The 24,671-nt window shown below is 45.6% G+C and overlaps 1 protein-coding gene across 11 annotated transcripts in view; it reads left to right on the plus strand.

Annotated features, from left to right (window-relative positions):
* The first annotated feature begins 17,236 nt into the window (after positions 1-17,236).
* Positions 17,237-24,671, plus strand: part of GCNT4 (glucosaminyl (N-acetyl) transferase 4) — a 47,670-nt gene continuing 40,235 nt past the window's right edge. For 4 of the 11 annotated variants that reach the window (XM_040421431.1, XM_040421430.1, XM_040421434.1 and 1 more), the window contains exon 1: positions 17,246-17,619. The gene's annotated coding sequence lies outside the window, so the exon portion shown is untranslated. Of the gene's footprint in view, positions 17,620-21,146; positions 21,214-24,671 lie in introns of those variants that run through there. The other 7 variants (XM_040421433.1, XM_040421439.1, XM_040421440.1 and 4 more) reach the window with 4 other exon arrangements.

Here is a 24,671-nt window from a genome sequence, read left to right on the forward strand (position 1 = left end):
TTAGAGAAAAATTTATATAGAAATGTAGTTATATTTGAAAAATTTTACAACAGAAAATGAAAAATTTCGTTAAATTTTGATTAATAACAAAAAAAGTAAAAATGTCAGCAGCAATGAAAAACCCCCAAATGAAAGCTCTATTAGTGAGAAGATTAGGAGGTAAAATTCATTTGGGTGGCAAGTTGTATGACCGAGCAATAAACCGTTAAAGTAATGTAGTGCAGAATTGTAAAAAGTGGTCTGGTCATTAAGGGGGTTTAAGCTAGGGGAGCTGAGGTGGGTAATATACCTGCTTCCACAAAATACTGATTGAGGGCTGCGATATACCTGCTTCCACAAAATATTGATTAGGGGGTTCGATATACCTGTTTCCACTAAATATTGATTGAGGTCTGTGATATACCTGCTTCCACAAAACTGATTAAGGGGTTTGATATGCCTGCTTCCACAAAATACTGATTAAGGGGTTTGATATACCTGCTTCCACTAAATATTGATTGAGGGCTGCTATATACCTGCTTCCACAAAATACTGATTAAAGGGAACCTGTCACCTGGATTTTGGGTATAGAGCTCTGGACATGGGTTTCTAGATGGCCGCTAGCACATCCGCAATACCCAGTCCCCATAGCTCTGTGTGCTTTTATTGTGTAAAAAAACTGATTTGATACATATGCAAATTAACCTGAGATGAGTCCTGTATGTGAGATGACTCAGGGACAGGACTCATTTCAGGTTAATTTGCATATGTATCAAATCGGTTTGTTTACATAATAAAAGCACACAGAGCTATGGGGACTGGGTATTGCAGATGTGCTAGCGGCCATCTAGCAACCCATATCCTCAGCTCTATACCCAAAATCCAGATGACAGGTTCCCTTTAAGGGGTTCGATATACCTGTTTCTACCAAATATTGACTGAGGCCTGGGATATACCTTCTTCTACAAAATACTGATTAAGGGGTTTGATATACCTGCTTTCACAAAATACTGATTGAAGGCTGCGATATACCTGCTTCCACAAAATACTGATTAAGGGGTTCGATATACCTGTTTCCACCAAATTTTGATTGAGGCCTGCGATATACCTGCTTCCACAAAATACTGATTAAGGGGTTTAATATACCTGCTTCCACAAAATACTGATTGAGTGCTGCAATATACATGCTTCCACAAAAAATAAATAAGGGGTTCGATATACCTGTTTCTACCAAATATTGATTGAGGCCTGCGATATACCTGCTTCCACAAAATACAGATTAAGGGGTTCGATATACCTGTTTCCACCAAATATTGATTGAGGCTTGCAATATACCTGCTTCCACAAAATACTGATTAAGGGGTTTGATATACCTGCTTCCACAAAATACTGATTGATGGCTGTTATATACCTGCTTCCACAAAATACTGATTAAGGGGTTTGATATACGTACTTCCACAAAATACTGATTGAGGGCTGCAATATACCTGCTTCCACAAAATACTGATTAAGGGGTTCAATATACCTGTTTCTACCAAATATTGATTGAGGCCTGCGATATACCTGTTTCCACAAAATACCGATTAAGGGGTTTGATATATCTGTTTCTAGCAAATATTGATTGAGGCCTGCGATATACAGTACAGACCAAAAGTTTGGACACACCTTCTCATTCAAAGAGTTTTCTTTATTTTCATGACTATGAAAATTGTAGATTCACACTGAAGGCATCAAAACTATGAATTAACACATGTGGAATTATATACATAACAAACAAGTGTGAAACAACTGAAAATATGTCATATTCTAGGTTCTTCAAAGTAGCCACCTTTTGCTTTGATTACTGCTTTGCACACTCTTGGCATTCTCTTGATGAGCTTCAAGAGGTAGTCCCCTGAAATGGTTTTCACTTCACAGGTGTGCCCTGTCAGGTTTAATAAGTGGGATTTCTTGCCTTATAAATGGGGTTGGGACCATCAGTTGCGTTGAGGAGAAGTCAGGTGGATACACAGCTAATAGTCCTACTGAATAGACTGTTAGAATTTGTATTATGGCAAGAAAAAAGCAGCTAAGTAAAGAAAAACGAGTGGCCATCATTACTTTAAGAAATGAAGGTCAGTCAGTCAGCCGAAAAATTGGGAAAACTTTGAAAGTAAGGGCTATTTGACCATGAAGGAGAGTGATGGGGTGCTGCGCCAGATGACCTGGCCTCCACAGTCACCGGACCTGAACCAAAGTGAAGGCAAAAGGGCCAACAAGTGCTAAGCATCTCTGGGAACTCCTTCAAGACTGTTGGAAGACCATTTCAGGTGACTACCTCTTGAAGCTCATCAAGAGAATGCCAAGAGTGCAAAGCAGTAATCAAAGCAAAAGGTGGCTACTTTGAAGAACCTAGAATATGACATATTTTCAGTTGATTCACACTTGTTTGTTATGTATATAATTCCACATGTGTTAATTCATAGTTTTGATGCCTTCATAGTCATGAAAATAAAGAAAACTCTTTGAATGAGAAGGTGTGTCCAAACTTTTGGTCTGTACTGTACCTGGTTCCACAAAATACTGATTATGGGGTTTGATATGCCTGCTTCCACAAAATACTGATTGATGGCTGCGATATAGCTGCTTCCACAAAATACCTGCTTCCACAAAATATCGATTAAGGGGTTCGATATATCAGTGTCCTCCAAATATTGATTAAGACCTGCGATATACCTCCTTCCACAAAATACAGATTTAGGGGTTTGATATACTTGCTTCCACAAACTACTGATTGAGGCCTGCGATATACCTGCTTCCACAAAATATCGATTAAGGGGTTCGATATACCAGTTTCCCCCAAATATTGATTAAGACCTGCGATATACCTTCTTCCACAAAATACTGATTTAGAGGTTTGATATACCTGCTTCCACAAAATACTGATTAAGGGGTTTGCTATACCTGCTTCCACAAAATTCTGATTAAGGGCTGCAAGATACCTGCTTCCACAAAATACTGATTATGGGGTTCGATATACCAGTTTCCCCCAAATATTGATTGAGACCTGCGATATACCTTCTTCCACAAAATACTGATTTAGAGGTTTGATATACCTGCTTCCACAAAATACTGATTAAGGGGTTTGTCATGCCTGCTTCCACAAAATTCTGATTAAGGCCTGCGATATACCTGCTTCCACAAATACTGCTGTTCTCTAGGGACTTAGACACAGGGTAATTTTAAAAAATGACAGGCAGAGGAAGAGGTAGGCCATTCCGCAGGGGTGGTAGGGGTCGGGCAGGTGTACCAGGCCAGAGCCTAAGTGGGAAGTTGGAGAAGGCACGTGCGATTACTTCAAAGGGCGCACCAGAGTTGGTTGAGTTGCTCACTCAGCCTTCCGCTTCTGCACCTTCCTCATCCTCTGTATCTGCACCCTCCTCACTCTCTACTGTGTGCACCCCAAATACACCACCACCACCACCATAGCCCCCCACTCGAGTCAGAGGAATTTTTTTTTAATCCATTCTGAGACCTTACCGATGTGCAGCCACACATCGGATGATGTAGAGGAGGTAGCAACGGCCTCCACCCAGCGGTCTGAAGACAGTACCCAGATCAGCCTAAGGAGGGAGGTCCCCGCTGTTGCTGCCTATCCGAGATCTCAAAGTGGTGGTGAAGGCGACGATGATGACATGTCGATGGAAGTCACGTGGTTGCCCACAAGAAAGAAGGTGAGTTCAGAGGGAGAGACAGAGCAGCAGAGAGGGAGAAAAAGGAGGAGAAGCAGGCAGAGCTCAAAGGGCACAGGAGGTAAAAAGCAGACTGAAAATGTATCTGGAGCGAGCCATCCACCATGCATGGTCACATCTGGCGCTCCCAGGACGCCGGCACATGGCTCCGCAGTTTGGGCTGTTTTTAACGTGTCAGCAATAGTGTTGCCATCTGCAGTCTGTGCTGTCAACGCATAAGTTGTGGTACGCCCAACACTTCCTTGGGGACGACCGCCTTAAGAAGGCACCTGGCCTTCCATACCCGAGCCCAGTGGGAGCAACGCTGTCAGAACCCACAAGCCATACTCCCGATGATCCACGTCCGGCCTCTTCTCCTTCTCCTCTCTCCTCCTATTTGTCCTCCACTCCACCTTCCACCGTGCCGTCGTCGCGTTCATCGGCAGAAGGCAGGCTTCCGTGGCCCAAATGTTCAAGCGTAAAATGTTGATGAAGTCTGACCACAGACACGTGGTCTAGCAAACACGCACAGGGAAGGTACATAACTTTTACTGCCCACTGGGTCTACCTTCTGACGGCCGTCAAGCATGTAACCCGTGGCTCCCGTGTGGATTTGGTGTTACCGCCAAGGATTGCATGCAGGCCTGCCTCTTTTTCTCCTCCTTCTACTCCATCCTCTGTCTCCTCTTTGGCTGACTCCTCCTTTTCCACTGCTACCGCCTCTTCCGCTGCACCCCCCAAGCTCCCCAGAACCTATACGACGTCCCAGGTGAGACGTTGGCATGCTGTGCTGCGGCTATTGTGCCTGGAAGCCAAGAGCCACACCAGTCCTGCACTGTTTTCAGCTCTGCGGTCACAGGCCGATCAATGGCAAACCCCGCTCAATTTGACAGTTGGTAAAGTGGTGTGCGACAACGGTGCCAATCTGCTGAGTATGCTGAAACAGGGCAAAATGACACACATCCTGAACTTAGTCGTGCAGCGATTCGTTGCCAAATACCCCGGGGTCCAGGATGTCTTGCGGCAGGCCAGGAAAATCTCTGGCCATTTTAGATCTTACACGGCCATGGCTCGCCTTGCTGACATTCAGCAGCGACGCCACTTTCCCGTCTGATTTGTGACAGCCTGACGCGCTGCCGTTAACAACTACCTGTACGAACTCTGCAGCAGAACAGGTTCTGGGGAGCTTGGTTTCTTTTCACCGCGCCAGTGACTGCCCATGCACGACGCATGCAGACTTCTGCAGCCATTTGATGAGATCACCAAACCGTTCAGTCTCAGCCAAGGCGCCATTAGTGACATCATAGCTTACGCCTCCTTTCTGGAGCGTGCATTGCGTCGTGTCATTGATCAAGCCGTCAAGGAGCAGGAGCTGGAATATGAGGAAGTCGCAATGCGGAATAAATTCCCTGGGGGGGATACTTCATCTGAGACAAGTCAGCAGGAGTCTGAAGAGGAGTCAGAGGAGGATAGTGGCTGGGGGGAGGAGGAACAGGAAGAGTAGGCTTTGAGGGGGACTTTAAACTTTTCGGGGATCCCTGGTGTTGTCCGTGGCTGGGGAGAGGAGACCGAGGACGACATTCTCCTGGGCGATGAGCAGGAGCCAGGGCGCTTCACTGCTTCCAATTTAGTGCTTCATGCTCCAGTTTGAAGAGGGACCCCGGTATAAAAAGCATAAAGGGCAAGGACCCGTACTGGGTGGCAACGTACTTAGACCCCCGGTACAAACACAAAATGGTGGACATGTTATCAGCATCACAGAGGGCTGGAAAAAGGCAGCATTTCCAGGCCTTGCTGCGAGAGATGCTGCATTCTGCTTTTGCGGGTGCTGGCAGAGGAATTTCAACCCACAGTGAAACAGGTGCGTGTACCAATCCTACTGCGCCTGCAAGAAGAGGATGGTTTGAAGATGTGTTGGTCACTTCAGATACGAGATCATTCTTGCAGCCAACCTATCGACAGCCGCCCTCCAGAACCAGCCTCAGGGAATGCCTAGACCGACAGGTGTCTGACTACATCGGGTTAACGGCCGATGTGGATGCTCTGAGAAACGAGGAACCCCTGGACTACTGGGTGTGCAGGCTTGACCTGTGGCAAAAAAGGCCTTTTCTGTCAGGCGAATGCGTAATTTTTGAGGCCTCTACTCCAGTGGCCTACATTAAAATTTTTATCCAGTGACCGCCTAATGTACCTCCAGCCACATAATCACAAGTTCTTTTCTGTCAGATGAATGCCTAATTTTTGGGGCCTGTACTGGCCTACAGTAAGATTTTTATCCAGTGACCGCCTAATGTACCTCCAGCCACATAATCACAAGCTCTTTTCTGTGAGTTGATTGCCTAATTTTTGGGGCCTGTACTCAAGTGGCCTACAGTACACATATACGCCACCACCCAAAACAAAGAATGGTCCTTTTCTTATGTATATACAGTGGCATAAAAGGCCTTTTCTGTCAGGTGAATGCCTAATTTTTGGGGTCTGTAATGGCCTACAGTAAAATTTTTAGCCAGTGACCGCCTAATGTACCTCCAGTCACATAATCACAAGTTATTTTCTGTTAGGTGAATGCCTAATTTTTGGGGTCTGCACTCCAGTGGCCTACAGTAAAATTTTTATCCAGTGACTGCCTAATGTACCTCCAGCCACATCATCACAAGTTCTTTTCTGTCAGGTGAATGCCTAAATTTTGGGGCGTGTACTGGCCTACAGTAAAATTTTTAGCCAGTGACCGCCTAATGTACCTCCAGCCACATAATCACAAGTTCTTTTCTGTCAGATGAATGCCTAAATTTTGGGGCCTGTACTGGCCTACAGAAAAATTTTTAGCCAGTGACCGCCTAATGTACCTCCAGCCACATAATCACAAGTTCTTTTCTGTCAGGTGAATGCCTCATTTTTGGGGCCTGTAATAGCCTACAGTAAAAATTTTAGCCAGTGACTGCCTAATGCACCTCCAGCCACATAATCACAAGTTCTCTTCTGTCAGGTGAATGCCTAAATTTTGGGGTCTGTAGTCCAGTGGCCTACAGAAAATTTTTTATCCAGTGACCGCCTAATGTACCTCCAGCCACATAATCACAAGTTCTTTTTTGTCAGGTGAATGCCTAATTTTTGGGGCCTGTACTGGCCTACAGTAAAATTTTTAGCCAGTGACCGCCTAATGTACAGAACCCCCAGCCACATAAACACAAGTTCTTTTCTGTCAGGTGAATGCCTAATTTTTGGGGCCTGTACTCCCATGGCCTAAAATAAAAATTTTCTAGGCTCCAGGAGGGCACATTTTTGAGAGTTTCCCTTTAAGACGCATAAAAATGGCCCCTGATTAAAATACATGTTTTTTGTGGGAATTTTTGCCAATGATCCCCTTTGGTATGTCATTGTCCGTGTTGTGGGACTATTTGTGCACTTCTAGTACGTATTTGGTGGCTGCAAATATAACCTGAAGGTTTTTCAGGTTCGCCTGCCATTAAAGTCAATGGGGCCCGCCGCAAATGCGCGGTTCGCGAACATTTGATCGCGAACGCGCGTTTGCGTTTGCGAACCGTGCTGGCCGATGTTCGTCCATCACTAAGTCTGATACTGGGTATGTTTGTTCAGGAAACTGCATTTGTTTTGGGGTCTGTATTTAGAGGGTCTAATCTGGGGTCTTTGTTTACAGTGACTACTCTGAGTTCTGTACTTAAGTAATCAAGTCTGGGGTCTGCATTTAGGGGGTCTAGATTGTTTTTATTTAGGGTGGTCTGAAGTCTGTAGTTATTTTGGGGGTTGTTGGGATGATGTTGGAATCATATGTGTGGTCTATATTTGATTACAGAACTGTATTCTAGGGTTTTATTTATTCTGGGGTCCATATTTATTTTAGTCTGTTCTTGGGTTCATATTTATTTAGGTTGTCTCATTTGAAGTTTGTGTTGTTTTTTTTGGTCTGGTCCAAAGTATGTATTTATTCAAGGGTCTGTATTCTGGAGTGTGGCATAAGGCCTATTTATTCTGGGGTCTTGTCAGAGGTATGTATGCTGGGTCTGTATTTATTCAGGGGTCTGGTCTGGTCTCTATTTTTTCAGAGGTCTGGTGTCTATTTTAAGTTCTGGTCGGTTTTTATTTAGGGAGTCTGAGATTCTGATCGTGCCAGAGCAGCCGGGTCTGGATGAGGAGGTCATTATCTATGAAAAAGCTGACCTCCTCCTCATCCATTCTGGTGGAGACTATGGAACCCTAAAAAAATATTAAAAAATAAAAAATATTCAAAATACTGTTTGAAACTTTTTTTTACTTTAAAAGACTTTGATTGCAAATACTCACACAACCCCGACTGCCGCGTGCTCCCCAACTTCCTCTGGCAGAGGCTCGAGGACCTCTCTGAGAGGCAACGGGATGAGATGGCTGTAAAATATTTAAATATTTAAATATTCAGAACATACAATAACATGTATTTTTTGGGGGGAAAAATAGAAAAGTAAACACCTACCATTTGCTCTCCTCCATCCCCACTTCCCCCCTCTGCAATTGCTTCCACAGACGATAACTGCGAGAAAAAATAAAAAACATATTTAGAATAATGGCAAAATATTACAGTGGGGCTTGCTATAATCCAACTTGACATACCATATCAGGTCGGCGACGTCAGCGAGGAGGAGTGCTCCCGGCCTCACTTGAAGAAGATATGTCTATTGAAAAAATAATAATAATATTTGAACTTTACATACGACAAGCAGACCCATTTAAACATTACTTACTTTCCATTTATGGAACTTTTTTTATAGTCTGGCAGGCTGTGTGGCAGCCTGGCAGCATGTCAGACTGGCTGTCTGGCGCCCTGTGTGGCGGGCTGTCTGGTGGCTTGTGCGGCGGGCTGTCTGGTGGCCTGTGTGGCGGGCTGTCTGGCAGCAGGCTTGCTTTTTTTTTCCGAAAAAAAATAGGGACTGCAGGTAGTATAAGTACATAGGGGATGCTAGCAGTTGCAGTACCTAGGAACTACTCCTTGCACCCCTTATGTACTTGTACAACCTGCAGTCACTATGCAATAGTACATAGGGACTGCAGGTAGTAGAAGTATGTAGGGGATGCTAGGAGTTGAAGTACCTAGGACTACTACTCCTAGTATCCCCTATGTACTTATACTACCTGCAGTCCCTATGCAATAGTACATAGGGACTGCAGGTAGTATAAGTACATAGGGGATGCTAGGAGTAGTAGTCCTAGGTACTACTACCCCTAGCATCACCTATGTACTTATAACATACAGCTCCTATGTATAAGTACATAGGAGTTGCTTTTATTTCATTTTTTTATTGTTACACAACAAAAAAAAACAAAAAAAAAACTTTATACTCACCTTCAATGGCATGCTGCCGACTTCCTCACAGGCTGGAGCAAAGACGCAAACAGGAAGCGGCGAAACCAGCTCATCCTATATCCTGGCGCAGGCGCAGACCATAAAACCGGATCCGGCGACACGGCAGTTTCCAGAACATTTGGTACCGGCATTAATACATCTCAATGGAAATTAATGCCGGATCCGGCAAGTGCGGCATTGTTCTGGTATTTTGGCCGAAAAAAAAAAATACAGCAAGCTGCAGTATTTTTTCCGGTCAAATACCGTGCAAGGGACGGAACGGAAGACATCTTGATGCATACTGAATGGATTGAAAAAAATGCAGCAGCATCTTAAAAAGATTAAAATAGACAAATTACCGAGTCCAGATGGCATACACTGCTGTAATGTCTGCCTATGACATTACTGTAATGCGTATAACACTGTATCACCACTGGTTTATGAGGGATCAGTCCTGTCAAACTAATCTAATCAGTTTGTATGAGGACGGAAGTTCTAGACTGGATCACAGTGATGAGTCAATGGACTGCTGAGAATGGGGGAAAATGTGTGTATATGGGTAATTAACTGGCTCAGTGACAGAAATCAGAGGGTGGTTATTAACGGTACACACTCAGATCGGGTCACTGTCACTAGTGGGGTACCTCAGGGGTCTGTATTGGGCCCTATTCTCTTCAATATATTTCTTAACCATTTTGTTAATCAAGGGTTGCACAGTAAAATATCTATTTTTGCTGATGATGTGAAACAGTATTGTCACGACTAGGGAAGAGCGAATTGACTTCGGATGAAACATCCCAAGTCGATTAACATAAAACTTTGTTCTGAGTGAATTGACTTTGGATAAAACACCCGAAATCGATTCGCATAAAACTTTGTTCTAATACTGTACGAAGCTCTTGCTCCGCACAGTATTAGAATGTATTGGTTCCGGTGAGCCGAAGTTATTGCTTCGCAAAGTCTCGCGAGACTTCGGGCAATAACTTCATAAATTAATTTGTACTGTAAAAAAACAATTTCCCGAACTCAGGTTCAGTTCCAAGGTACCACAAATTGCTGACTCCCAGAGTCCAGACCCTGGTGTTTATACCAGTCACCCAGAAAGCAGCTAACAGCAGGAGTGTGTACAGAGTCCAACAAAGGCAGAGTAATGGAACAGATGATCTTTACTGGCATAAGGTAGACAAAAGTCACTTGAAACAAAGGTAAAACACAGTTATAACAACCACGCTTGGGCACTTCATGGTCAGTGAAGCTGCCCTAAATACCAGTAACCCCACCTCCGGGCTGAGACAGTAATCAGAAAGCATGCTCTCCTCCTCTCCTATAACAAAGGGAGAGGTGCACCCGTGTGCACTAAAGCACACAAGACGAGACCTGGCAGTGAGGGCGGATGCGGCGGTATGCTGGTGGGTGCCTGCTGCTCCTGCAAGGTAGGCCAGAGCTGGGATCCGTGGCGGTGCAGTGTGCAGACTGCGGTCTGCCACACTGCAGTGAGGTCACGGACTGAATACTGACAAGTATACTTGTACAGATTGATCTGAATAGATTGGAACAGGGGTGGCCAACCTTACAGACACAAAGGGCCAGGAAAAAAAAACGTATGACTGCAAGGAGCCACAAGCTAGACATTTACACAAATATGTGTGCACACCACAGTCTTACTGCAATTGAATTTTCAAACATTTAAAAGTGTATTTAAAGCTACATGCACACAACCATATGTGTTTTGCGGTCCGCAAAAAAACCCTGATGACATCCGTTTTTTTTTGCCGATCCATTGTAACAATGCCTAAAACGGACAAGAGTAGGACATGTTCTGTTTTTTTGGGCGGGGCTATGGAACAGACATACTGATGCGGACAGCACACGGTGTGCTGTCCGCATTTTTTGCGGACCCATTGAAATCAATGGGTCTGCATCCTATCCGCAAAAAAACGGAACGGACACGGAAACAAACAACGTTCTTGTGCATGTAGCCTTAACCACCTTTTCCTACCTGTAATGTAGACAGCTTTAGTGAGACTTCTGGCAATCTTTGTTTTTCACAATGTGTTTCAAATCTGGCTTGTATTCAGTCGTTGCTGCTCGAAGCAATTCTTTCACATGCGCGGTGTGATGATGAAACCCGGTTAACTGCAGGAGCCGGGATCGCACAGTAACAAGGAGCGCACCGCGCATGCGTGAGACTAACGCGATCCCAGGCCGCACTGCAGGATGTCAATCACACAGAAGAGGGAATGGTTAGGGGGCGTGCTTATCTTGACTTGAAGCAAGGAGGCCACTGCCCCCTTGACTTCAGACTGACCGTCGACATAGCGCTGATGGCGATTAAAGCATCGTTTTTGTCATGCATGGAGCATCAGATTACCGGATAAAACACATCATTAATAACAGACTGGGGGCTACTATAAGGTAATGCTGGCGGTTTTATATGCGTTTTTGAGGTGACAGGTTCCCTTTAAGTCTCTACGTTTACTTGTGTTGTCACACCTTGAGCTTGAGGATGAAGCAGGTAAAGGGGATTCTGTGAAGTCAAAGCTGGGATCATTCTTCTTCCTAGCTTGGTCACTGATGAATCTGGAAAAATAAGATAATGAGGGAAAAGACACATTGTGTTCTGTCTTGTATCTGGAGCCCTGGTCTGCCCATTTTTCTTGCATGCCGTGTGGTAGTTTCGACACAACTGGATTGACACCATGGGCAGTATCAAGGTAACTCAGTCCTGGCAGATGAGGGTCCATTTTAGCCAATTCTAATTCCTTTAGTAGGTCGCTCAGATCCTGGAGCTTGCGATTGTCCTTGTTAGTTATCTTTGGGAAGGCTTGAAGTCTCTTGAATAAGACGCTTTCTATAGCTTCAGAACTGCCATAGGTCTGTTCAAGTCTCTCTCATGCTGCAGCGAGACCTTCCTCTGAGTGGCCTGCATGAACTGCTCTTAATGTCTTTATGCATTCTGCAGATTCTGGGCCTAACCAGTTGACAAGCAAGTCAAGTTCTTTCTTTGCAGTGAGGTTAAGACCACTGATTACAGCTTCAAAGGTCGATTTCCAGGCTCTGTAGTTTTCAGCACGGTCATCATACTTTGAGAGACTAATGTTAATCAGCTGCCTGCGCATCATGTATCTGGCAAAGTCCGACATGTCTGATCTCCCATTCCTTGTTGCTGGATTGCATTGTGGTGTCTCTGGGGCATGTAGACGCTCTGGCATATAAGGCTGAGATTGATCAGGACAGAATGATGTGGCATAAGGATTAAGCTGTGGTTTAGTCTCTGGAGGATCAGCTGGCTCGACGCTAGAAATTACCTTGTTATCTGTGGGTGACGATATCTGGTGTTTGGTGGGTTCACCCTGTTGGTGATTTAGAAGTGGCCTTGGTACATACGATTTAGCAGGAGATGCAGGCGATAACTGCCTTAGCACATATCTGGCAGTGCGGTCAGCTGGGTCTTCCACTTCTCCTGGGATGAAACAGTCTAGGTCGGTACCTTGGCCTAATGCTTGCTCGAAGACCTTCAGTTTAGCTAAGGTAGCTGTTTCTTCCCTTTCTGTTTGGAGAATTTTTAGTTGGGCTTCTGCCTCTGTCTCCATCTGCGCCATTTCTGCTTTCTTCTTTGCCATTTCTGCCTCCTTCTTTGCGTTCTCAGCCTCCATTTCTGCTCCTTTCTTTGCGATCTCAGACTCCTTTTCTGCTCTCTTCTTTGAGATCTCAGCCTCCTTCTTAGCAAGGGAACTTCTTACACTAGCTTCCAGTGGCGCAGGGATCGCCATAGCAACCATAGCAGTGGCTATGGGGCCCTACGCCACTGGCCTACGCTGGCCCGTCCGTGCCGACTTCTGTTGATTTATTTATTTTTTATTTCCACACACACTACACACAGGCAGCCAGGCCCGAGCCGCGGACCGCCCGCCCACTACACTAGACTAGTGTAGTGGGCGGGACGCGGGCGGTCTGCGGCTCGGGCCTGGCTGGGGAGGAGTCAGGACTGGAGCAGGGCACACGCAGGGCCGGGCCGACACAGTGGCTGCGGAGGCTCCAGCCAGGCCACTGAGAACTCAGAAGATCTGATAGTATTTTCTAACCCCCAGGCGTTCCCATGGTGACGGGGACGCTTGCCTGGGGGTTAGAATAAACCATCGGATCTGAGTTTTCACGAGCTCAGTGAGATTGTAAAAACTCAAATCCGATGGTATATTCTAACCCCCAGGCGTTCCCATGGTGACAGGGACGCTTGCCTGGGGGTTAGAATATACAGGGCCACGCCGCTCACAGCAGTATATTTATAAACTAATCAGTAACTACTTTAACTTTAATAATTGCTCATTGCTGAGCTCTTTACTTGGATTTTTTGGATATCTTATTCTTACTCTGTCTTAGCTCCTCCGGTAACAGCAGGCAGTGCGGGGGGCGGCGCTCACTCACTGACATCACGCGCCTGCTCCTCCCACTAGGCGGCGCAGGCGCGTGACGTCATTGAGTGAGCGCCGCCCCCCGCACTGCCTGCTGTTACCGGAGGAGCTAAGACAGAGTAAGATATCAAAAAAATCCAAGTAAAGAGCTCAGCAATGAGCAATGATTAAAGTTAAAGTAGTTACTGATTAGTTTATAAATATACTGCTGTGAGCGGCGTGGAAGGGGATCTGTGGATGGCACTGTTTAGGGGGGGATCTGTGGATGGCACTGTTATGAGGGGTGGGATCTGTGGATGGCACTGTTTAGGGGGGATTTGTGGATGGCACTGTTATGAGGGGGGGATCTGTGGATTGCACTGTTTAGGGGAGGGGGGATCTGTGGATTGCACTGTTTAGGGGGGAGATCTGTGGATTGCACTGTTTAGGGGGGATCTGTGGATGGCACTGTTTAGGGGGGGGATCTGTGGATGGCACTGTTTAGGGGGATCTGTGGATGGCACTGTTTTGGTGGGATCTGTGGATGGCACTGTTTAGGGGGGATCTGTGGATGGCACTGTTTAGGGGGGGATCTGTGGATGGCACTGTTATGAGGGGGGGATCTGTGGATTGCACTGTTTAGGGGAGGGGGGATCTGTGGATGGCACTGTTTAGGGGGGATCTGTGGATGGCACTGTTTAGGGGGGATCTGTGGATGGCACTGTTTTGGGGGGATCTGTGGATGGCACTGTTTAGGGGGGATCTGTGGATGGCACTGTTTAGGGGGATCTGTGGATGGCACTGTTTAGGGGGATCTGTGGATGGCACTGTTTAGGGGGGGATCTGTGGATGGCACTGTTTAGGGGAGGGGGATCTGTGGATTGCACTGTTTAGGGGAGGGGGGATGAGGCAGAATGGGGCTTGAGAGGCATAATGGGGGGCCTAAGAAGCATAATGGGGGGCCTTAGAGACATAATGGGGGCTGAGAGCGGCATAATGGGGTCTGAGAGGCATAATGGGGTCTGAGAGGCATAATGTGGACTGAGAGCCATAATGGGGGCTGATGAGAGGCATAAGGGACTGATAATGGGCTGAGAGGCATAAGGGATGATTATGGGGGCTAATGAGAGGCATTGGGGCTGATATGGGGGTGATGATAGGCATGGGGCTCTCATCAGAGGTCTGATTGGGGGTCATTTACATTGGGGTCTGAGCTGAGGTCTGATTGGGGGTCTGATTTGAGGTCTTATTGGGGTCTTATTAACATTGGGGGTCTGATTGGGGCTTTCAGCTGAGGTCTGATTAACATTGGGGGTCTGATTTGTGGTCTGACCTGAGGTGTAATAAATTTTTTTTTTTTTCTTATTGTTCCCCTCTAAAACCTAGGTGCGTCTTATAGGTCTCCTTCCTGAACTGCAGAGCGGTGCCCAGAGCCGACCTGGCCACTGCCCAGAGCACTGATCCTGAGCCTGCTGGAGTATTCAGAACTGTAAGTATTTACAGTAATTCACTGTAAGCTATATTATATATATTACTTGTTTTATGTGAGTAAGGGTGCTGGGTGGTTGGAGAAGGGGATGGAGAAGGGGGATGGAGGGGAGAGATGGAGGGGTACAGTACTATCTGCACATTGTAAAAAAAAAAGTAATCTGCAAAATACAATATATTTGTGTCAGAAGTTGTGCTTTTTTAATTTTTAGAATAATGATATAGCTATTTTATTTGATACTTTTGTGCTGATTTTTTTCCCTTCTCTATAATAAGGGACACTATAGTCACCAGAACCGCAACAGCTAAACGTAGTAGTTCTGATGTCTATAGCATGTCTCTGCAAGCTTTTTAATGTAAACACTGCCTTTTCAGAAAAAAAAGGCAGTATTTACACCTCTAGTGGCTACTCATCAGACGGCCACTTGAGGTGCTTCCTAGTCCAGTGTTTATATCCTATGGGCGGATGTGAAGTTGTTAAGCGATTTTAGTGTTTTTTAATTAAACAAAAAATTTAATTGTACTTACCTCATCCATTTGATCGCGAAGAGGCAGCCTCAGCCATCTTGCTTGAAGATCCACGCGCATCGTGTGATGACGTCATCAGCTTGGCTGGCGTGGTGATATCAAAATCTTGTGTGTGGGATATTCAAGCAAGATGGCCTAGTGACCTCCTCACGCTCAAATAGATGAGACATGTATGATTATTATTATTTTTTTACTGCCATTTCAGGGAAAATCAATTAGTTACAGCGAAGCACAAGGAGATTCAGCTTTGCGGCAAATCAAATTTTTCCTTAAATTTTCGTGAACTTCGATTTGCTCAACACTACTGATAACCACTGTGGCCAGTGAGTGGCGCAGCTCCTTCTGTTTCTTATGTGGGATCAAGAAGGGAAGAAGTGGGGACTGGTAAGCATCAGAACAGTAATGGTTATTAATTTCTTTAACCCACTCTGCACTATAAGACAACCCCTTTAATGGACTTTCTATGAAACTGATTCTACAGCAGGAGTGCACAACCTACGACCTGGGCCCTCTGTGCGGCCCCGAACCATCTGATCAGACATGCTTGTGTCTGGTGCTTGCTCACATGTATTTTTCATGTCAGAGAGAAATTAAGTGGCACATGGTACTGATGGTGTACTCCGTATGCCATCCGTTTTTTTTTTGCGGATCCATTGAAACAATGCCTAAAACGAACAAGAATAGGACATGTTCTATTTTTTTTGCAGACCCATTGAAATAAATGGGTCCACATCCTATCCGCAAAAAAAACTGAGCAGACACGGAAACAATCAACGTTTGTGTGCATGTAGCCTTATTTTGTATAGAAATCACTTTATCACAGTTCAGTGCTGCCATCTAGTGGCCTGAACTGGGATATACTAACAATGAGCCTGGAAGTCTAGTACAGGCTGCGACTCATTTTTAGAACAGGGTGCTTTCCCTGATCTCCTCTGGGGGAAAGAACGCCTGAAGAGGAATCCAGTGCTTCTGGTTTTTAACAGTCTAAGATTCCGTGAGTAAGGGGAACTTATTGCTGTGAGGGGAAGGGGCATGTGGCATATTCTGGGGCCATGAGGGTGAAGAACTGTGTGAGGAGCTTTACAGGGTGTAAATCTGTGAGGGAGCGCCGGAATCGACAGAATGTAACTGTGTTAGTACATCATTACAAGATTTGGGGCCCCACTTTTGATTTTGCCCAGGGCCACATTTTGTCTAAAACCGGCCCTGGGTGTACTGTGTGGCCATCTCTGGGACCCACAAATACAGGCAAAATATAGGGTCTTCTGAGCCCTGTACGGCACTCCAAAAAGGAGTAGATGAAATGGAGTCTTTCTTGTAGTCTGTGGGTGTAGGGAAAGACTCAGCTTTTTCACCAATTTAGGTAAACTGCAATGGAGAGGGACACACTTTCTGAACTGCAGAGAAGAGGGCTCCATTCTCCCAGTAGGCAACAGTTCAGAATGTGCAGCCCCAGCGGGCAGACGTACCAACATTAAAGAGCTGCTGAAAGTCACGCAGCCATGTCTATAGCCCTTCAGGGTATGTCACCGCCATATAATAACGAGTACTAAGTAATAGATAATTAAATGCAGGGCTCTTGACTTCTAATTGAAGTCAAGTGCACAAAGTGTATAGAAGCCTCCCGCGCGAAGACGTGAGAACATGTCATCAGCTCAGTATACAGAAATCTCTGTCCAGATGTCATTTGTCTGCGAGCAGTTAGATTTGGCACACAGCAGACAGTTCACTTCCTTGTGCTGCTGGAGGAGGAGCGTTCCCATTTCTTTTTCACATCACCCAGCCCCTTCTCGTACACCTCTGACAGACTCCTTCCTGTCCTGTCACACAAGGCTCAGTGCATATTAGTAGCAAGACAAGCCTGGAGTCCCTTCCTTTAGTAGCTCGGTCTCTGGCCATCTGTACGGCACGCCAGTAAGTTCATTTCTCCCTGGTACTTTTGCTTCACTATCAGGATGGGACAGTGCTTCGTTACTGGGAGGTGGGTGGACCTGTAAACCATTCCACTGGGATGCTCTATCATGTTTCCTAAGGGAGTAGCCTGGAATGCTGAATGGTGGTGGCTCCTGTGTCTAATGTCTTATACAGTAGAATGCTGCGTCCTCCTAGAAGGTCCGATTAGGTTTATATGATACTCGTGTGCTTCGCTGTGTCTTATACAGGATACTCATGAATTCCGCATACTCCGGTAAGTATAATCAAATACTGTATACTCATAATTGAATGTTAATAGGTGGAAGTCTACTTGTCTGTTTGAATGAGTAGATGATGATGGGATATCCTTGACTTAAGAGTTAATAGAAAGATATGTACATGTGAATCTGTCACCATGAAAATGCAGTGCAATCCGCAGGCAGCATGTTCTAGAGCAGGAAGAGCAGAGCAGAGTGATCGAGTTGTGTGAAGGAAGTTCTAAGGATCCCAGTGTCTTATCAGTGTATCTTATTGGTGATTGCTATCTGTTCACATTCAGATGGGGAAGGATGTCAGTCACTTAGGTAGGACTACTCACTGGACTCCTAAGCATAGAAAAAACAGGGCTTTAAATGTATAAATGACAAGTTATAGTGTTTCCCCACAAAGCTGTACATCAGTGGGCTCTGCTCCTCCTGTTCTCTATGATACAGATTGCATGGCACTTTCATGGTGACGGTTTTGCTTCCGTAGAATGCCTTATACTCGACGTGTAGAAGTAAGAAAATGTTGAGACAGATTGTTGCTTTCTCATAGGCTTGGGTTGAAGGGCTTTTGACTTTTACTACTTTCACACTGGCGTTTTGGCTTTCCGTTTGTGAGATCCGTTCAGGGCTCTCCCAAGCGGTCCAAAACGGATCAGTTTTGCCCTAATGCATTCTGAATGGAAAAGGATCCGCTCAGAATGCATCATTTTGCCTCTGTTCCGTCTCCATTCCGCTTTGGAGGCGGACACCAAAACGCTGCCTGTAGAGTTTTGGTGTCCGTCTGACGAAACTGAGCCAAATGGGGACGGATCCGTCCTGGCACACAACGTATTTTTTTGCGGTCCGCAAAAACGGGTCCCGTTTTTCCGTGATCCGTGACCGTTTTTTCGTCCGTGGGTCTTCCTTGATTTTTGGAGGATCCACGGACATGAAAAAAAAGTCGTTTTGGTGTCCGCCTGGCCGTGCGGAGCCAAACGGATCCGTCCTGAATTACAATGCAAGTCAATGGGGACGGATCCGTTTGTCGTTGACACAATATGGTGCCATTTCAAACGGATCCGTCCCCATTGACTTTCAATGTAAAGTCTGGAGTCCCTTTTATACCATCGGATCGGAGTTTTCTCCAATCCGATGGTATATTTTAACTTGAAGCGTCCCCATCACCATGGGAACGCGTCTATGTTAGAATATACTGTCGGATATGAGTTAGATCGTGAAACCTCATTTCCGACAGTATATTCTAACAGAGGCGTTCCCATGGTGATGGGGACGCTTCTAGTTAGAATATACTACAAACTGTGTACATGACTGCCCCCTGCTGCCTAGCAGCATCCGATCTCTTACAGGGGGCCGTGATCAGCACAATTAACCCCTCAGGTGCCGCACCTGAAGGGGTTAATTGTACTATCATATCCCCCTGTAAGAGATCAGGGCTGCCAGGCAGCAGGGGGCAGACCCCCCCCCCTCCCCAGTTTTAATATCATTGGTGGCCAGTGCGCCCCCCCCCTTCCTCCCTCTATTGTAATAAATCGTTGGTGGCACAGTGTGCGCCCCCCCCCTTCCTCCCTCTATTGTAATAAATCGTTGGTGGCACAGTGTGCGCCCCCCATCGCCCCCCCCCCTCCCTCTATAGCATTAACAACATTGGTGGCCAGTGTGCGGCCTCCCATCTCCCCCCCCATCATTGGTGGCAGCGGGTTACTAGCAATAGTACAATAGTAAAAGATTCATACTTACCTGGGAGCTGCGATGTTCGTGTCCGGCCGGGAGCTCCTCCTACTGGTAAGTGACAGTTCATTTAGCAATGCGCCGCACAGACCTGAGGCTGTCACTTACCAGTAGGTGGAGCTCCCGGCCGGACACGAACATCGCAGCAGCCGGTAAGTATGAATCTTCTACTATTGTACTATTGCTATGTAACCATGGCAACCAGGACTGTAGTAGCGTCCTGGCTGCCATGGTTACCGATCGGAGCCCCAGCGATTAAACTGGGACTCCGATCGGAACTCTGCTGCCACCAATGATGATGGGGGGGGGGGAGATGGGAGGCCGCACACTGGCCACCAATGTTGTTAATGCTATAGAGGGAGGGGGGGGGGGGGCGATGGGGGGCGCACACTGTGCCACCAACGAATTATTACAATAGAGGGAGGGAGGGGGGGGCGCACACTGTGCCACCAACGAATAATTACAATAGAGGGGGGGGGGCCGCACTGGGCATCAATGATCAATGATATTCAAACTGGGGAGGGGGGGGGGGGGTCTGCCCCCTGCTGCCTGGCAGCCCTGATCTCTTACAGGGGGATATGATAGTACAATTAACCCTTTCAGGTGCCGCACCTGAAGGGGTTAATTGTGCTGATCACGGCCCCCTGTAAGAGATCGGGTGCTGCCAGGCAGCAGGGGGCAGTCTTGTACACAGTTTGTAGTGTATTCTAACTAGAAGCGTCCCCATCACCATGGGAACGCTTCTGTGTTAGAATATACTGTCGGTTCTGAGTTTTCACGAAGTGAAAACTCAGCTTTGAAAAAGCTTTATGCAGACGGATCTTCGGATCCGTCTGTATAAAAACTAACCTACGGCCACGGATCACGGACACGGATGCCAATCTTGTGTGCATCCGTGTTCTTTCACGGACCCATTGACTTGAATGGGTCCGTGAACCGTTGGCCGTGAAAAAAATAGGACAGGTCATATTTTTTTCACGGCCATGAAACACGGATCACGGATGCGGCTGCAAAACGGTGCATTTTCCGTTTTTTCCACGGACCCATTGAAAGTCAATGGGTCCGCGAAAAAAAACGGAAAACGGCACAACGGCCACGGGTGCACACAACGGTCGTGTGCAGGAGGCCTAAGTCAATGGGGACGGATCCGTTTTCTATGACACAATCTGGCACAATAGAAAACGGATCCGTCCTCTATTGACTTTCAGTGGTGTTTAAGACGGATCCGTCTTGGCTATGTTACAGATAATACAAACGGATCCGTTCTGAATGGATGCAGACGGTTGTATTATCTGAACTGATCCGTGACGGATCCGCACCAAACGCAAGTGTGAAAGTAGCCTTTGATGGAATTCTGTGCGTAATCATAAATTGTGGATACACAAATGATATTTGCCCATTATTTTAGATAATAGGACCACTGCATACTGCGGTTGGAGAACCATAAAGCTGGGGCCAGAATAATGCATGCTCATACATGAAATGCTTCGTACATCTACGTTCAGGTTCTGGATACTGATCAGACGGGGTTAATAGAATTCCATATACTTGTAGGGTGGCTGTAGACTGATAGGCTGGTATATATTTATGCTGTATACACGTACTGTTTGTGTTGAGTACTTCTCCATAAACTGCTATTATGGGTCTGTTATAAATAATGCAGCGCAGTCTGGCAGCAGGAGCCGGAGATATTCCTAATTTAGAATCTTTTCTGAGCAGTGACCCCTGTGACGACTTACCCTGTTTGACTTGATACAGAGCAGAATGTCACAGCGGTGCTGCTTGTGTAAGCTGTCAACAGGTCGTGATAGGACGGTGTGCGGATGGGAACGCCGTGCTCATTACATCATTGCCGCTTCACGGTGATATCAGGGGTGGGTGACCAACAACAACTCCGCGCAGTTCCTTTTGCATCTATTTCACAACCATAAAAGAAGCAAACCCAGAAGTGAGCAGCAACCTCGTTTTGCTGGCCCAGCATCCGGTGCTTGTGACTGTCACTGAAAGTACTTCTGCTCTCATTTAACCCCTTCACTACTTCGTTACACCATCTTTTGCTTATTCCTGTATGTTGTACTGTCCCTCAGATTGCTCCAAATAACAGCTCCTATATTTTGCACTAGAAAAAATTTGGATGGGAATTATGATGGGCCTGACACAAAAAAGTGGCATTTTTGTAGCATCCATTTTTTTGTTGTTTTTTTTTTTTATTTTGTGCCTCTCTCCTGCCTTTCCAAAACAATTGGGTAGGGCTTCCCATTTACACCAGAAACTAGCATAAATTTTTACAGCAGTGCAAATCTACTCCGCTCATAAGTGGCATAGATTAGCTTTTCTTGGCAGGTTTTCCTCTTGATAAATTTGGCACATCTCGCTCCAGGGCACTTCTGATTGAGACCGTAGTATGAAACCCCAATCTTATACATCCCCCTATTGTTTTTAGTCTCTGGATGTTGACTTATACAACTGCCTCTCTGGAACAATTCACAATTACAACAATTTTTCATCCACCTTCACCACGACTTCACCCACCTCCACTATCAAAGCCTGTGAGATGACAAAGGTTACACATTGGGGGACATTTGCTAAGCATGTCGCACCAGAAGTATGGCGTAAAATGCACCAAAAAGAACGGCGTTTTGATTTGCGCCAAATATATCGACTGTTTTCTCCAGAATTTTCACCATATAGAATGCATCACGCCAGAAATGAGTTATATAAATCAAAGTGGGCGGGGCTTTCACATTGGCGAATACTACGCCTCATTTATCATCCTCTTATGGGCAGAAATGGCTCAAATTGTTGAGGACAATTAAGCCGACTTATGTGGTGGTGTTTTGTGTAAAAAGTCGCATTTATGAAAAAAAATTTAAATAACTTGTCGTGGGAACAAGTGATAGGTAAGTATTAAAACAGGATGCGTTTATTTTTATCTAATAAAATTGAGCCAAACAACAGGGTTTTGTCAGTAAATTGACATTCAACAAACACAAAACCATACCAAAAATGTCCAGAGTTGGAGACAAAAGTCGCAATTTACCACAGGAAATGAGCAAATAGGCTTTAAAAGTCACAAATATGTTTCAAAAGTCGCATGTGTGGTCTGGCAGGGGTGGCTGAAATGGTCCATTTCTGGTTAAAAAAAGTCGCATTATTGGAGTTAAAATGTCACAAATCAAGAGAAATAGGCGTAAAATCAAGTTTATATTTTAAAAAGTCACATTTTAAAAGTGGTGTGCGCCTTTTGATATATGAGGTGAAACAAATCAGCACTTTTGATTTGTAATGTTAGTATTTTTTGACGCAAATTATGCCATTATTGATAAATGTACCCCATTATATCTTGTAGTGAATGCTCTGGTAGGTGCATCACCTTCTTATACCTCCAAGTGACCTGACATTAGCGATATCTGCATAATAACCACGATATGTAAAACGTCGTCTTGGTTATAGTAAACTAGCATAGTATGTCATAGTACTATCATCAGACACCGTGACCGTGATTGTAATTAGAGATGAGCTAATTTCTTCAAAATTCCATTTGGCTGCTTTGCCGAATTTTACTAAAAAATTCGCTTTGTGACTAATTACTTTGTCACAAAGCGCATTTTTTTGTAAGTAGTGGGTGCAATGACAGGGAGCTGCGATAGCGCTGCCCCCGTCATTGTACCCCTCAGATGCCGCATTCATACATGAGTTTAAAAACTGTGTTAAATTAACAATAAAAAAACTATTACATCAAACTTACCTCCTCCATTAGATCGCGATGGGCCAGCCGCCACAATCTTGCTTGAAGATCTCGGCCAAAATCCCGTGTGGCGCGAGATTACGTCATCACTCTGGCTGGCGTGGTGACGTATGACATCATCACTCCAGCTGGCGTGATGATGTAATCTCATGCCGCATGGGATTTCGGCTGAGATCTTCAAGCAAGATGGAGGCTGGTGGCCCGTCGCGAGCAAATGGAGGAGGTAAGTTTGAATTTTTTTTTTTTTATACTATTTCAGGATAAATCGATTCGCTGACACGAAGCACAAAGAAATTTGGCTTCTTGGCAAATCGAATTGGGATTCGATTCGCTCTTTTTCTAATTTAAATCCAGCAGGGGAGAATTACTTTTATCCATTTCACACTCAGGCTTCATACACATGAGCATGTCCGGACTTGGATCTGCAAACCACACGGGAACGGTGTTCCTGGCTCCATAGAAAAGAAGTGTGCAAAAATTTAGGATAGCACACAGATGAAAAATACAGTCATGTGCATGAGGGCTTACTTGGGTTTTCGGCATGCTTCCCATGCTTCTGCACGTTACAGGGTACTGGCCTGCTATATTACGTGTTGGTCTGGTCCCAAATTGCATAGCTTTGGTTTAGTGAACCTGGTTCACTCGAGTATGCCTGAATCTGGTATCAGTCCTATTCACTTGAATGGAACTTGCAGTGCCAGATACAACCACCTAGTGTATATGAACGAACCACTGTGGCGGTGTACTCAACTGGATGCAGTGCTTGGATCCCCACATATTAAATACGGATGACCTGTCCTAAGGATAGGCTCTTAGTATTTCAACCCTTAATTCCCTGTGCCATAATAGTACATTGTGAGAACTGCACCATCATTTAGCAGGCGCAGGCTCTATTATACAGCCGACACTCCACTGTAACTGCTGGGATTTAAAATAATGCCACTTCTGACCTTTTAACCCCTTAAACGCCCCATAGGTGGTGAGATAAAGGGGTGGGATGTCCTTTGTTTCCCCATCAGCCCCTGTGACATAATGACAGGGTACCAATGGGTTGCTATTACAGCTCAGGGCATAACAAGAGCCCCAGGTCTTCCATGTACACAAACCAGTAAGGCAGGGATGGCCAACCTGCGGCTCTCCAGCTGTTGTAAAACTACAACTCCCACCACACCCTGTTGTAGGCTGATAGCTCTAGGCAGTCTGGGCATGCTGGGAGTTGTAGTTTTGCAACAGCTGGACAGCCTCAGGTTGGCCATCCCTGGCATGTAGGTAGGGCCTAATAGGCTAGGCAGAAGTACATATTGCAGTATATTATATCGGCGATCAACGGCTCACCCTCAAAAAAAATTCATTATACTGTATGTGATAAAATTATGTCATTAAAAATGCAACTTTTGCCACAAAAAATGTCCACTGCTACATCAAAAATAAAATGAAATAAAAAAGTTATGTTACCAAGCTAGGCTGTGTCCTTAAGGGGTTAAAGTATTTTTTTTCAGGATGTCCTTAAGAAAGGCCATCCTGGAACCCCCATAGATCACCATACAGATGCGGCTGTGCACAGCCCTGCTGTGTGTATGTAGT

The sequence above is a fragment of the Bufo bufo genome, chromosome 2 (assembly GCF_905171765.1).
Source record: "Bufo bufo chromosome 2, aBufBuf1.1, whole genome shotgun sequence".
Classification (NCBI taxonomy): Eukaryota; Metazoa; Chordata; class Amphibia; order Anura; family Bufonidae; genus Bufo; species Bufo bufo.